The 12,446-nt window shown below is 35.8% G+C and overlaps 1 protein-coding gene across 1 annotated transcript in view; it reads right to left on the minus strand.

Moving 5' to 3' along the window:
* Window positions 1-12,446, minus strand: part of CCDC178 (coiled-coil domain containing 178) — a 181,162-nt gene that overhangs the window by 3,275 nt on the left and 165,441 nt on the right. The window lies entirely within an intron of this gene.

Raw genomic sequence — 12,446 nt, forward strand, 5'->3', positions numbered from 1 at the left:
CAGCCTTTTTCTCATCTCTCGTCACAAAGTTTCCCCCTGCATCCAGTAAAGGATGGAGATTCTCCTTAGTCCTCCTTTTCATTTAAAAGTATTTATAAAAACATTTTCTGTTATCTTTAACACCAGTAGCCAGATTGAGCTCCAGATGAGCTTTGGCCTTTCTAATTTTGTCCCTACACATCCTTACAACATCCTTATAATCCTTCTGAGTGGCCTGCCCTCTTTTCCAAAGATCAGAAACCCTCTTTTTTTCCTAAGCTCTAGCCACAACTCTCTGTTCAGCCAGGCCAGTCTTCTTCCATGCTGGCTCATCTTTGGGCACGTGGGGACAGACCATGAGCCATTAAGATTTCCTTCCTGAGGAGTGCCCAGCCTTCCTGGACTCCTCTGCCCTTCAGAACTGCCTCCCAAGGGACTCTGCCAACCAATGTCATGAACAGCTCAAAGTCTGCCCTCCAGAAGTCCAAGACAGCAGTTTTACTGGTCCCCTTCCTGAATTCTCCAAGAATAGAGAACTCTACCATTTCATGGTCACTCTGCCCAAGACAGCCCTCGACCACCACATCTCCCACCAGTCCTTCTCTGTTTGTGAACAGAAGGTCCAGCGGGGCACCTCCCCTGGTAGACTCACTAACCAGTTGCATCAGGAAACTATCTTCCACACTCTCCAGAAACCTCCTAGACTGCTTCCTCTGAGCTGTATTGCATGTCCGGGATATGTCTGGGAAGTTGAAGTCCCCCACGAGGACAAGAGCCGATGATTTCACAACTTTTGCCAGCTGCCTGTAGAATTCCTCATCTGTCTCCTTATCCTGGTTTGGTGGTCTGTAACAGACCCCCACCAGGATGCTTGCCTTGTTGGCCTTCCCGCCGATCCTAACCCATAGGGACTCAACCTTACCATTCCCAGACTCAGTCTCAAGTTCCATAACATCAAAACACTCTCTAATATAGAGAGCCACACCACCACCCCTTCTGTGCTGCCTATCCCTTCTGAAGAGCCTATAGCCAGTCATTGCAGCACTCCAGTCATGAGAGCGGTCCCACCACGTTTCAGTGATGGCAACCAAGTCATAGCCTGCCTGCTGCATGATGGCTTCCAGCTCGTCCTGTTTGTTGCCCATGCTGCGTGCATTAGTGTAGATGCACTTCAGCTGGGCCATTGCCTTCTCCCCCAGCCCTGACATTGTTCTCCCTGGCGCAGATCTAACGAGCCTTATATATCTCACTCCCTTTTCAAAAATACTCATGAGAGTGGTTGGAAACAAAGACCTAAATTCCATCCTTTACTTCTCAGCCCGGAGTATGCTAAGAATGCATTGCAACAACCTGTGAGCACAGTGACTGTAACACAATTTACTTGGAACTTTGCTCAAAAGAAGGAGTAGTTCCTGCCTCTAGGTTAAGAATATCACCAATGCAAAGAAAAGAATAAATGGAATGATAGTGATGTCTCATTTTGCAACAAACTGGTATCGTAACATCTTTATTTACTTTCTGCTTACAGACTTAATTATTTCCTTCCATACCACCAGCATCAGCCCTTTGAGTACACGGTCAGATGACAGTCCTGTTATGTTGGCCCTATGACAGATGTTTACTGATTTGTCCTCAGGAAGGAACTGGTTTCTCAGTCCATCAGAGAGACACCATCAAAAGACACAACCTGAGAGGTTTTTATTTTGTTCATAACTTAGGAATAAAATAATTGTAATATGCCAGCAAAATAAATATAATAATAATAATAATAATAATAATAATAGGTTGAAGTTTGGAAAATTAGACCAGGTAAAAAAGAATAGGTGTTTAGGAAAAAGGCTGGAGAAGCCACAAGCTGATATGTTTCATATCAGCTGATATGCTGATATGTTTCATATCAAAACCTGAATGTTTTTAAAGGATGTATTTGGAGAAGATAATGAGTGGTTTTGAAGACGCTGCTTATAGTAAAATAATGTAGAATATTTAATACCACAGATGCAACTTTGGGAGATTACAGTGCCTGTTGCAAGAAGTTCCTTACAGGAGTTTTCTGTGGGAAATGCTTGATTGAGTCAATCAAAATATGAGATAACTATTACACATTTTATAATTTTGTACATGACAGTCAGGATTTCATTCTGGTAGGTCATTTGATTCTCTGCAGGTGGCTCTGTTGGTTTCTGGAATAGGATACTGTGAATTACATGTTACACAAATGAAAGGCAGTTATAATTCTGGATAACATTGTATTTGATTCTACAAACATCTTTAGGCCTAATGCAAAGATTCCTTTGAATAATTTATCCAGCTAAGTGTCTGTGGTCCCAAACTCCTAATTTAAAAATGTTGATAAATGAAGTATCTCTTTAGCTAATAAATGAAGTATCTCTTTAGTTATCCTTTGTCAGCAACATTCATTTTAATGGAAAGTGAGTTTACAGGGTTACATGATTGAACTACTGAGCCAAGTCAGTGTTGGCAAATGATGGGCTAAATTATTGATGTTACACACTAATGAATTCTGATGAGAAATAAAATACAGACATTACATTTCAAGTGGTTCATAATTATTTTTGTACTTTAAAAGCAATTTTATTCTTTTTCCAAATCATACTGTTTCTGTAAAACAAAAACATAGTTAGTGATTATAACTAAAATTATTGAGTTTGAGGCAAAAATGCTCCTGTAAGTTTTCTTATACAAGTATAATGCTATTCACACTACGACTCTGATTTCCTCTTATACTTCTGGGAGAGGATAATTAAATTAAATGTCTAAATTTTTAAACTGCTGTCTTTAAATAAAATAATCTACTTTGCAATGGTGGTTAAGAGTTCAGCAGATGAGTTTATAATCTATGATATATCAGCATGTTTACTAGATGTGTTCTGAACTACCATAATTAATTCAGGTAACGACAAAAACAGAAGAGCTGCCAAAAAGGAGCTTTCAACATATAAACAGTTCATCATTAAACCTGTGTTTTGATATATGTTTAAAATGGGTAGAAGGAGGTTACTCAACTTCAGATAGCCCAAAGTGATGTTGCTAGGTTGAATAATTAATTTAAAATGTCATTTCTCTGATTCTTTACTCAGTGTACTGGATAAAGAAATGTATTTATGTATTTATTTATTTATTTATTACTCACAAAACCAGAGCTAAGTATTTGTTTATTTGGCAACATTATAACTTTGTAAATCCTTACTCTTCCTTAATCTTGTCTTTGTAAAATGGACTTTAACCTTTCTTAATTATACACTGAAGGCTTCTGTCAATTGCTGGAAAAGCAAATCTAAAAAGTGCCACTTCCTTTTCTTTTTGACACATAACAACTAAACAGCCATCTTACTTGGCTTATTGCTGCATTCTCTTGTCATTCATACCATTTGTTCTGAATGGAATCACAATCATTCTCACTTAGCTTACAAAAGGAATCTTAGGATCCAAATTATCTTTAAGAGGTTTATCATTTTGGGCCAAATTCTCAAAAGAGAGGTTCGTGAGCTATAGAGATTCAATATTATGTATATCTTGGCATTAAACTTGAAGCCAGTATCACAATATGTATAGTTATTTTAGCACAAATGCCTCAAAACCACAGCTTTTTGTATTAAATTGAACTATTTAGAAACTTGAACCCTCTATTCTTATATAGGTATCTATCAATTAAGCTGGTGGAAACATATAGTGCATTCAAACTGTATTTTCTCTTGTCTAGACTGTGTTTAAGAAAACTACGTCTTTCCTGCTATTCAGCATCGTTGCTTCAAATCAGGAGAAAACATGAATTGGAAAAATAATATTATTGATGAGAAATGGTTGCACTTCTCTGGAAAAAAATATATATATATGTATATAGTTTTCACAAAGCTATAATAAAATACTTTAAGGAGATTTTGGTTGTGTATGCACTTTCCCATATTTTCCTGGATATAAAAGGATATAATCTAATAACACATCTACTCAAACCAAGACAGCAAAACTTTGCAAAGAGAGCCAAGGATTGCTATACATTTCACTAGGAAGGAAGAAAAACCTTGAATTAATTATTGCTGTATTGTGAAGTACTGCTGTTTGAACTACTTCAACTTATTTTTGTGTAATAGACTACCCTGAACTGTAGATAGGGCTGACAGCATTCCATATTATGAAAGCTGCCAAGTATTCCCTTTCATAGGATCCTTTAAACTTTATTTCTTTATACATTTTAAATATTTTAAATATGTAAATACTTGTATTTTATTTATTCAGGAACTGGACTCAGTAATTCCTGTGGACCCCTTCCAACTCAGAATGTTCTAAGATTCTTTGATTCTATTTATTTGTTACAGTTTATTTAAATTATTGTGTATAAACACTTCAATAAAGATTCTAGTTATTTAATTCAATACTTAACATTTATGCTACTTCAAGAAAAAGTAATAGAGTAGTTTTCAGGTTCTGGAAAAGGCACCAAGCATAACTACTTCAATGTTATTTGAAAACTTCACAATACACGATCCAGTGTTTCATCAAATTTTTATTTCATCAAGTTTTAAACTAAATTTCTGAATCATTTTGCCAGGGTATACAGAGAATAATCTGAGATTTAAAGATTACTGTCACAGTGACATCTCCCAGTGGATCAATTTTTAAGAAGCTGGGAGTCACAGAGTTTCTGTTTTCTTGTCTTTTAGGATCTACCGATTTGAGTTGCCCTGCCGACAATGAAAACAGCAGAGATTTTAGGTTTTTCAGTTCTTCAGATGTGACTGCAGTTTTGTGTGTTTGGCCCACAAATGTAAGTTATCAGAATTGCAAGTGGAATGAATATGAATTCATAGACTACATTTCTGAATTCTAATTCTCTTTAATTGGAGAATAATTTGTGCTCAATGGGAAATGAAGATTGTGTAGTCATTTCATCAAGAGTTAGATATCAAGTTACATGTAGGAATCTTTTAAATATGTAACTATGTGTTTCATTATTAAAAAATGTTGTCTATAGCTTTCCATTAGTCAGCATGTTTTAAGTTACAGCATATCTGTGTTTGGAAGTTAGAAAGTGTAAGAGTGTGGACAAGTATAACTATTCTGGTAATATATGAGGGACGCACTCTAGTAAGTGGTTCCGAATAGTGAAGAAATGTAACTCATAGGAATTCTTCTTTTAAAAGAAATTTAAAAATAAATATCCTAGATGTTATTGTTCCATCCTTAGATGTTATTGTTCCATTTTTTGCTAGGTCACAATTTTTTAGTACTCAAAACATTGCTACATATTTCTGCACTCACACAACACACACACATACACACATATATATATCAATATATTGCAAGCAAGCTAAATAACTCATCACAACAATAATCTTGCTCAGACTAATCTTAAAAATATGAGAACAGTTTGTGTGTTTCCAGAGACCATCTTCTAGCCTCCATCACCGACAGGCTTTCAGCAGAACGTCCTTCAGGTGGTGGTTCTGGTCTGGTAAACACAATGTCCTATTATTTATTTATTTATTTATTTATTTATTCCCTGCTATACACTACAGCTTTTAGGTGTCATTCTAATTTCTAAGTGGTTTCATTCCTATCCCATTTACTTCATCTACTGAAACTTTCAAGCGAAGCCACAGAAGAGGCAGCCAGTTAAGGTCTCTCTAGGTGTTCCTGTGCATGCGTGAAAATGTTTGAGGTTACATTAGTCTTTGGACATGATGCTTTGAAAAATAAAGTATTGATGTAGAGCACAAGAAGCAAGCTGCTATGAGGTTTAAGTGGCACATACAATTAAATGTTGTGTCAAATGAAATGTACACTTCAATAGTGAAAAGGAAGTGATGTCATAATAAAGACATGAAAATTTTGCTATGTGATAAGTAAAATGACAGATCATGAAAATGAGACAAGGAAATCAAGCAGACTATACCTCTTTTTTTTGGAATTGGGCTTATTTTGAGATTACTTTCCACTCCTTCACTAGAGGATTCCCTCTCATCATGCAAAAACAAATACATGGTTATGAACATTTTCGTGTCTATTCCATGGCAGTTGTATTTGTCAAAAATCTACCAAAAAAAAATAAATTTAAAGAATGAAATAAAATATTATATCAAATTTTGAATAATTTCAGGTATTACGATCCAAAATTCATAAGGGTGTCAGAGGACAACCATGTATTTTTAGAAACTATATACTGGATGTTGATTTTCATGTTTATTGAGAAACCTATTGATCAAGTAACAAATTCTTCTGCTCAGAAACATCACTACCATGAGCAGAAGCAGAAATAGCTGCCTTGTTGGTCTCAATTCCCCTGTAACTGTACAAAATAAATATTTCATAAATGTATAATAAAACCAGCAAAATTTAACTTCAAAATTGTAAATGTTTACTGTGAATAAATGTGACTAAGTACAAAAGCTTAGAATTAATTAAAAGGTGTGTAGTTATGTCCCCTCAAGAAAAGTTATCTGTCATCTAACCCCATATGTCTCCAAGACAAGGCAGAAACAGCAAGACTGCTAAAGTGAAATCAGCAGGCAAAAAAGATACAACTGAGTGTAATCAGCATAAATGGTGATAACTCAACCCATAACAGAGAAAAATAAAAGAGAGAACATAGATTTTGAAGAGCATCAGCCCTGGGGGACACCATAACACACCTGTGTTAATAAGTTAGAGAACAAAAGATGTCCTTAAACTGACTACCATCTGACATATAAGAAGCAAGTTAAGAATGAGTGGTTTTCAGAAAAAAAAAAAAAAAAGAAAAAAAAAAGGGACATACTCTGCCTGTAATACGCAGCATTATAATGGTTCCTGGCCCTAGTGGAACTGCACTCTCTTTCCTACATGGAAGTAGAACAGGGGGCCATGAAAACCATGTGAATTTTGCAGATTTAGGAAAACATTTCCGCAGGTAAGACATAGTATGTATGCACAGAGATATCCACAGAGATGTCCTCTGTAGATCAGCAAAGTCTCAAAGCCTTAGATAAAAATTGTCCTTTCTCAGGGAATTTCTGCAAAAATTGTTCAAATAAAGACTATCTAAAATAGATCAAAACTCTTTTCTAGTGTAAACTAGCATATTTCAATACAGCGGAACTATTTTAAACAATAACAGCTTAAAATTTAGCCAAAAGGTTTTTAAAGATTTCAGGTTAATCAATGAAGTTGTGTGAAGTTGTGGAAAACTTATAAAAAATGAAAGTATTCTGGAGTCAAAATGACAATCTGTGGTCTGATCTTTCAGATCCTTTGTGTCTTACGAAGCAATTTCCACTTAATCAAAATGGGTAAAAAACACTTCCAGCAAAGAAGTTTCTGAACTCTAAATCCTGATGTTTTATTTTCATACCACGTTACACTAGTGTGAGTGGCTGACTAAGGTCAGATATATTAAAAATTAAGCCAATAATCTTGTACTGGTTAAAACGGTACATTTGTGGTGCCACCATCAGAAAAAAAAATAAAATACTCTAAAACTACAATATTTTTGGTAGCATTTTAGCTCCCAAAATAATTTTGACAGAACAATAGTCAAGATAAGTCATCTAAAATGATTAACTAAATTGAAGACTGTCAGGGTTAAAGTCCAGTCACAATCCTAAATAAAGCTACATCTGCCATCATATATCATTTTTGCAATTAGATAGCTAATTGAACTTACTCAAGAGCCAAGTTATTGAAACTCCAAAACGTTATTGGGAAAACTAAAGTCACTGACTGAACAAATACCTTGCCCATGCACTTCTGGGAGAAAAGGTTTTATTTATTTCTTCTCAAGTTTCTTAAACTAAATAAGTTACTTTTATTATTTACTGATGGATTAAGACTGTATTGCAGAAAGATTTCTGAGGACTGAAGTCCTCCAGCAAACTATAGAATATGGACAGCACCTATTGTGATGATGAAATTTTCCCCATGTTGCTCTGTCACATTTCTTCAAACCCCAACAAGACAAAATCTCCATGAAGCTTTTATTTGAAGACAAACTGTCACTGACTTTGGCAATAGTCTTTGCTCCTCTCCTTGAAGAATCAGTGTAATCTACAGTGGAGCTCATAGAACTTTTACTGTCATGTTAAAAACAAAGTCTCTTATCAGAGCCATTAGGCATATATATAAACTTCCCAGAATTAAGTTGCAATCAGGCAGTAGTAAAGGAACTCTTAAAAAGTTGAGACTGCTTGGAAAAAGGTCAAGCATAAGATGAAATACTCTTGCCTAAGAAAAGCCCTGCACTTTGCCCTACAAAAATAAAATAGAAAAAGAACCAAATTTGAAAGCATAAATAATTTCAGCCATTGATCTCTGCTCTAGAAGTTGATTTGATTGCCAACTTATTTATTTTTTACTATTCCTTTGGAAGAATTTCTTATCCTTTTTTATAATATCGCAATTTAATTGCTAGATTTTATTTTATTTTTCCACTATATTTCTGGTGGAAAAATAAAATAAAATCATTCACTAAGCGTATGGATCCTCAGCTGACCATTCTTACTTCCAATTCAAATAATAAATATTGAAAAAATAATAATAACTGTAAGAGTCATGTTAAAATCAGGGAATATATATTTAAAAGTCTAAATGATTGAAATAAAAGGAGCTTTATAAATATTAAAATGGCATTTTGTTTAAAAAAATCTATTAATGCCACTGTGTACAATATAGACTACTGATCCTTAGCATAAAGAAAGTAGAAGCTAATGTTTAATACAGGTTGGCTCCCATAATTCTGCCTTCTTGGTTCACACTCATATTGTTGACACTTTGGATGGTATGTCTTCCCTTCAGTCACACAATCACAGCAAGAGTGAGCATATACTCAGCTGTACTACTTTCTCCTACATACAAAATAATGTTTTTGGGGCTTCTTACTCGGAACAGAGATCTAAAATGAGGTGCATTTAGAAGCTGGTGTGTTCTGGTTATGGTTTCCTGATGAAGGGACTGCTGCTGGGTGGGGAAAAGCAAACCAAAAATGTGTACAGCCAGTGCTAAAGCTGGACGTATAGCCAAGGAGGGACTCTGCTTTTTCCACCCTAAGCATGGCAAAGCAAAAAAGTTGTCCCTAGGACATTTAAGGCAGTGATGGCAAGTGTCAGCCTGGCTGCTGCTTCTGGGGACTGCAGCATCCTCCAAGGAGCTGTGTGCTGCTGGGGACACAGTGCCCGCATTGCACTAATCCTGAGCACTCCCATTCAGTACAGTTACCAATTTAGGGTTGGTAAGCAGACCTCCAGATTTGGAAAGTGTTTGCAAGCTGTGTGCTTCCTCTCATCCCTCCTTCCTCCATGCAGTGAAGCTAAGTGTGCAGGAGAGGGCTTGAGGTCAGGAATGTGCCAGGCTGATGGCGCCTTTGTTTTCCATAGCTTGCCAGGCTTACTTCTGGATGATAGCTTCACAGACAAAGTAGCATATTTTGTCTTCCCAATACCTCCAAATTGCATGTGCACAGAATCAGATATTAGCCTTAGCTTAGCCAAGGGCCTGTGTTAGCAGTGTGACAGGGAGGGAAGCCTGCAATTAAGAGCAAGCTCAGATCCATGCTTAACTAGCAGGGAGAATGACCAATGGCAAACCTCTGGCACTGATGCCCAGTTTGGTGCTGATAGAAATTGGTACTGGTACTACATCAAATTCTTTCTGAAATAATTTTGAGACACAGACATCAAAGGAACTTGCCATCATTGTGAAGTTCTACTATTAATGTAACTACTTTTTAAACTTAATTACTTTTAGGGAGACTTAATTGCAATAATCTTTTGCTTTTTTTGTTTTGCTTTGTTTTTCCAAGTTATCATTAACTAAAGGACTTTGCTATTAAGTGGGATCCCACCTAAGGTTTTGCTTTTTATTTTGTTTTGTTTTCGTTGATGACTAACTCCACTGATACCTGTTACTGCAAACATCCTCCTCACTAATGTCCTTGGCACTGTCATGGTCTCATCTAGGCCATGGTTATTCCCTCTGGACCACAAAGTCTTACAGGTACTATGGTCCATCTCAACTGTTGGAAACAATGGGAGGGCAAGTCTAGACTTTTGAAAGTAGGCTTAGCAGTGTAGACTAGCAATGAGGAAACACTGGTGCAATCTGTCTTCCAGTCTGAGGCAGCTTTTGATTTTCACATCACAATTTTCCCCAAACTCTGCCACTGTGTGTAACTGGAGAGTGTTGCTGGTTAAAAAGTACCTGCTGGAAAGGTTAAAAAAAAAAAAAAAGAAAAAAAAGAAAAAAGAAAAAAGAACAACAACCCTGCATTATCTACTTTTAAGCCTCTCTTTGGATCTCACCCAGGTCATGGCTTCTGTAAAATATTAGAAAACACTTAGGCAGTCAATGTACTGTATCTACTGCCTCTCCTAATTCACTCTTCCTTTGTGATTCACCTGCTCCTGTTTGCTCTAGTCAATGTAGCTGCTGGAACGCAAGTGCTCATGAGCCGAAATCACCTCCATGCTGCACACTCTCGTGCAGCTCAGCACAGCAGGTCCTCAGCCTCACATGTTAATGTGAGACAGACACGAGAAACAACAGCAAGAAAAGTGTATTTCTTGCTGAGAGGAAAGGAAGGAAGAGGAATGGCTGCCATGTTACTTTGGAAGTGCCTGCCACCATGCTGAATGCCATCAGGGTAAGAACTTATTTACGAGAAGGATAGACTGGTCCGACAGTGACACAGATAAAGTAAAGACACTGGTCCATATGTAAATAAATCATTGCCAAGACCTCTAAAATATAAAAATATCATGCTTTCTGAGGGGAAATACTCTTCCAAATACCTTGGTAATTGCTCATAGCTGAACTAGTTTCCATTTTAATTTTATAACCTTTCCTTGTTCATTATTTTAATGGTAAGTTATTTCCATGCAAACTGCATGAAAACATAGCAAGAACTTTAGAATACCAGAACCTTTGTCAGAAACAGATGCCGCAGATGAAAGTGGGCAGGGAGCAGAATTTTTTCCAGACTTTGAAAAAAATGTTGTCTCTGGTAGGTCTGAGCTATTCAGCTCTGAACACCCCTAAATGTTGCAGGGCTTTATATCTTAAAGCTTAACTTAGATCCACCTCTATCATTAGTTGGGTTACTCAGGAAGACAAGATTTACAGACATAGCTTCTCAGCATGAAAGACATACGTGGAAAAAATTATGCTAAGGTGAAGGACTTCTAAAAAACTAATTAGTTAAAATATGGACTAGTTATTGACATGATGTTCAATGATATGTGAGGTTCACAGTACATCCATTAAAATAGTGTGTAACATTAGACAAATGTAAAGATTCATATATGAGGAAACCAGCTGCCACCTGTGGGTTCTATGTCCCTGTTATTATTATTCATGAGCTTTAGGCTGAACATCAATCACCTTTTTTCTTCACTCACTGTTGGAGTAGTTGAACACAGGAGAGAACAGAATTCATCATGGCTGTCCCACAGCAAAAATGAAAAAGGAGCTTTTCCAGTTTTTCAAATGCTAAATGAGAAATTTGAATGAAAAAAGTGTAATTCTCCACTTACCTGTCTTCACTAGCACACAGTTCATGCAATATTTAACAAATACAACACAAAAACAAGTCCATAAAACTAAGAAAGTATTTCAAATAATTGTGTACAAAATGTGAGTATATTTTTATTGTAATTATTTTTTCTTTAATTTCTGATTTTAATATAACATTTTTTTCTACATCTTTTATAGCAGTAGAGCATATGTGGAAAACTGGAATTTTAAAATAAAAATCCTCTCTATCCCTTAGTGAAATTCTGAAAACTGAGCATGTTGTTGGTGCAGTTTAATGGACTTCTAGAACTTATTCAAGTTAGCTTTTACTTTAATGCCTCAGATATTAACTGGGAAGTGCAATTGTATAATATTAAAATTTAATAATATTGCTTGCACAATCATGCAACAAATCCTGAGTGTTAAAAATTACAAATCAAGGTTTATAAGAACATGCTGCACTAAAGCTGCATCATCAACATAACTTCTTTTGCAAGGAATAAATCCAAAGAATTTTTTCACTTAAGTCTTTTAAAAACTCTTCACAAATGCCATCTGGTTATGGCCATTAACTATGGGAAGAGATTGAAAGGAGTGGCTTTACAGAAATGTGAATAAGACCATTGCACAAGACAAAAAGAACAAGAACATTCAAACCATATATTATATAATAGTTATTTTTCCTAGTAAATATATATACCTGGGGAACAAGTCATAAAATGAAAAACAATACAAGTCTGGAAACCATTTCTTAAATCTTATAACTCCACAACATTGCTTCTTTACAAATAAGGGAAAGTTATCATATAACTGAGCTGGGAAGGTATGGTATTTCCAAAAACGGTCCCATGCTAAAGAAATTAAATATGAATACAGTGAAAATGACAATATTGTTTACCATGGAAATAATATTTGCACAAACAGGATGGAATAACATTTTCTAAAACAACTGAGCAGCTATACTAATG

Source organism: Cygnus atratus, chromosome 2 (assembly GCF_013377495.2).
Source record: "Cygnus atratus isolate AKBS03 ecotype Queensland, Australia chromosome 2, CAtr_DNAZoo_HiC_assembly, whole genome shotgun sequence".
NCBI lineage: Eukaryota > Metazoa > Chordata > Aves > Anseriformes > Anatidae > Cygnus > Cygnus atratus.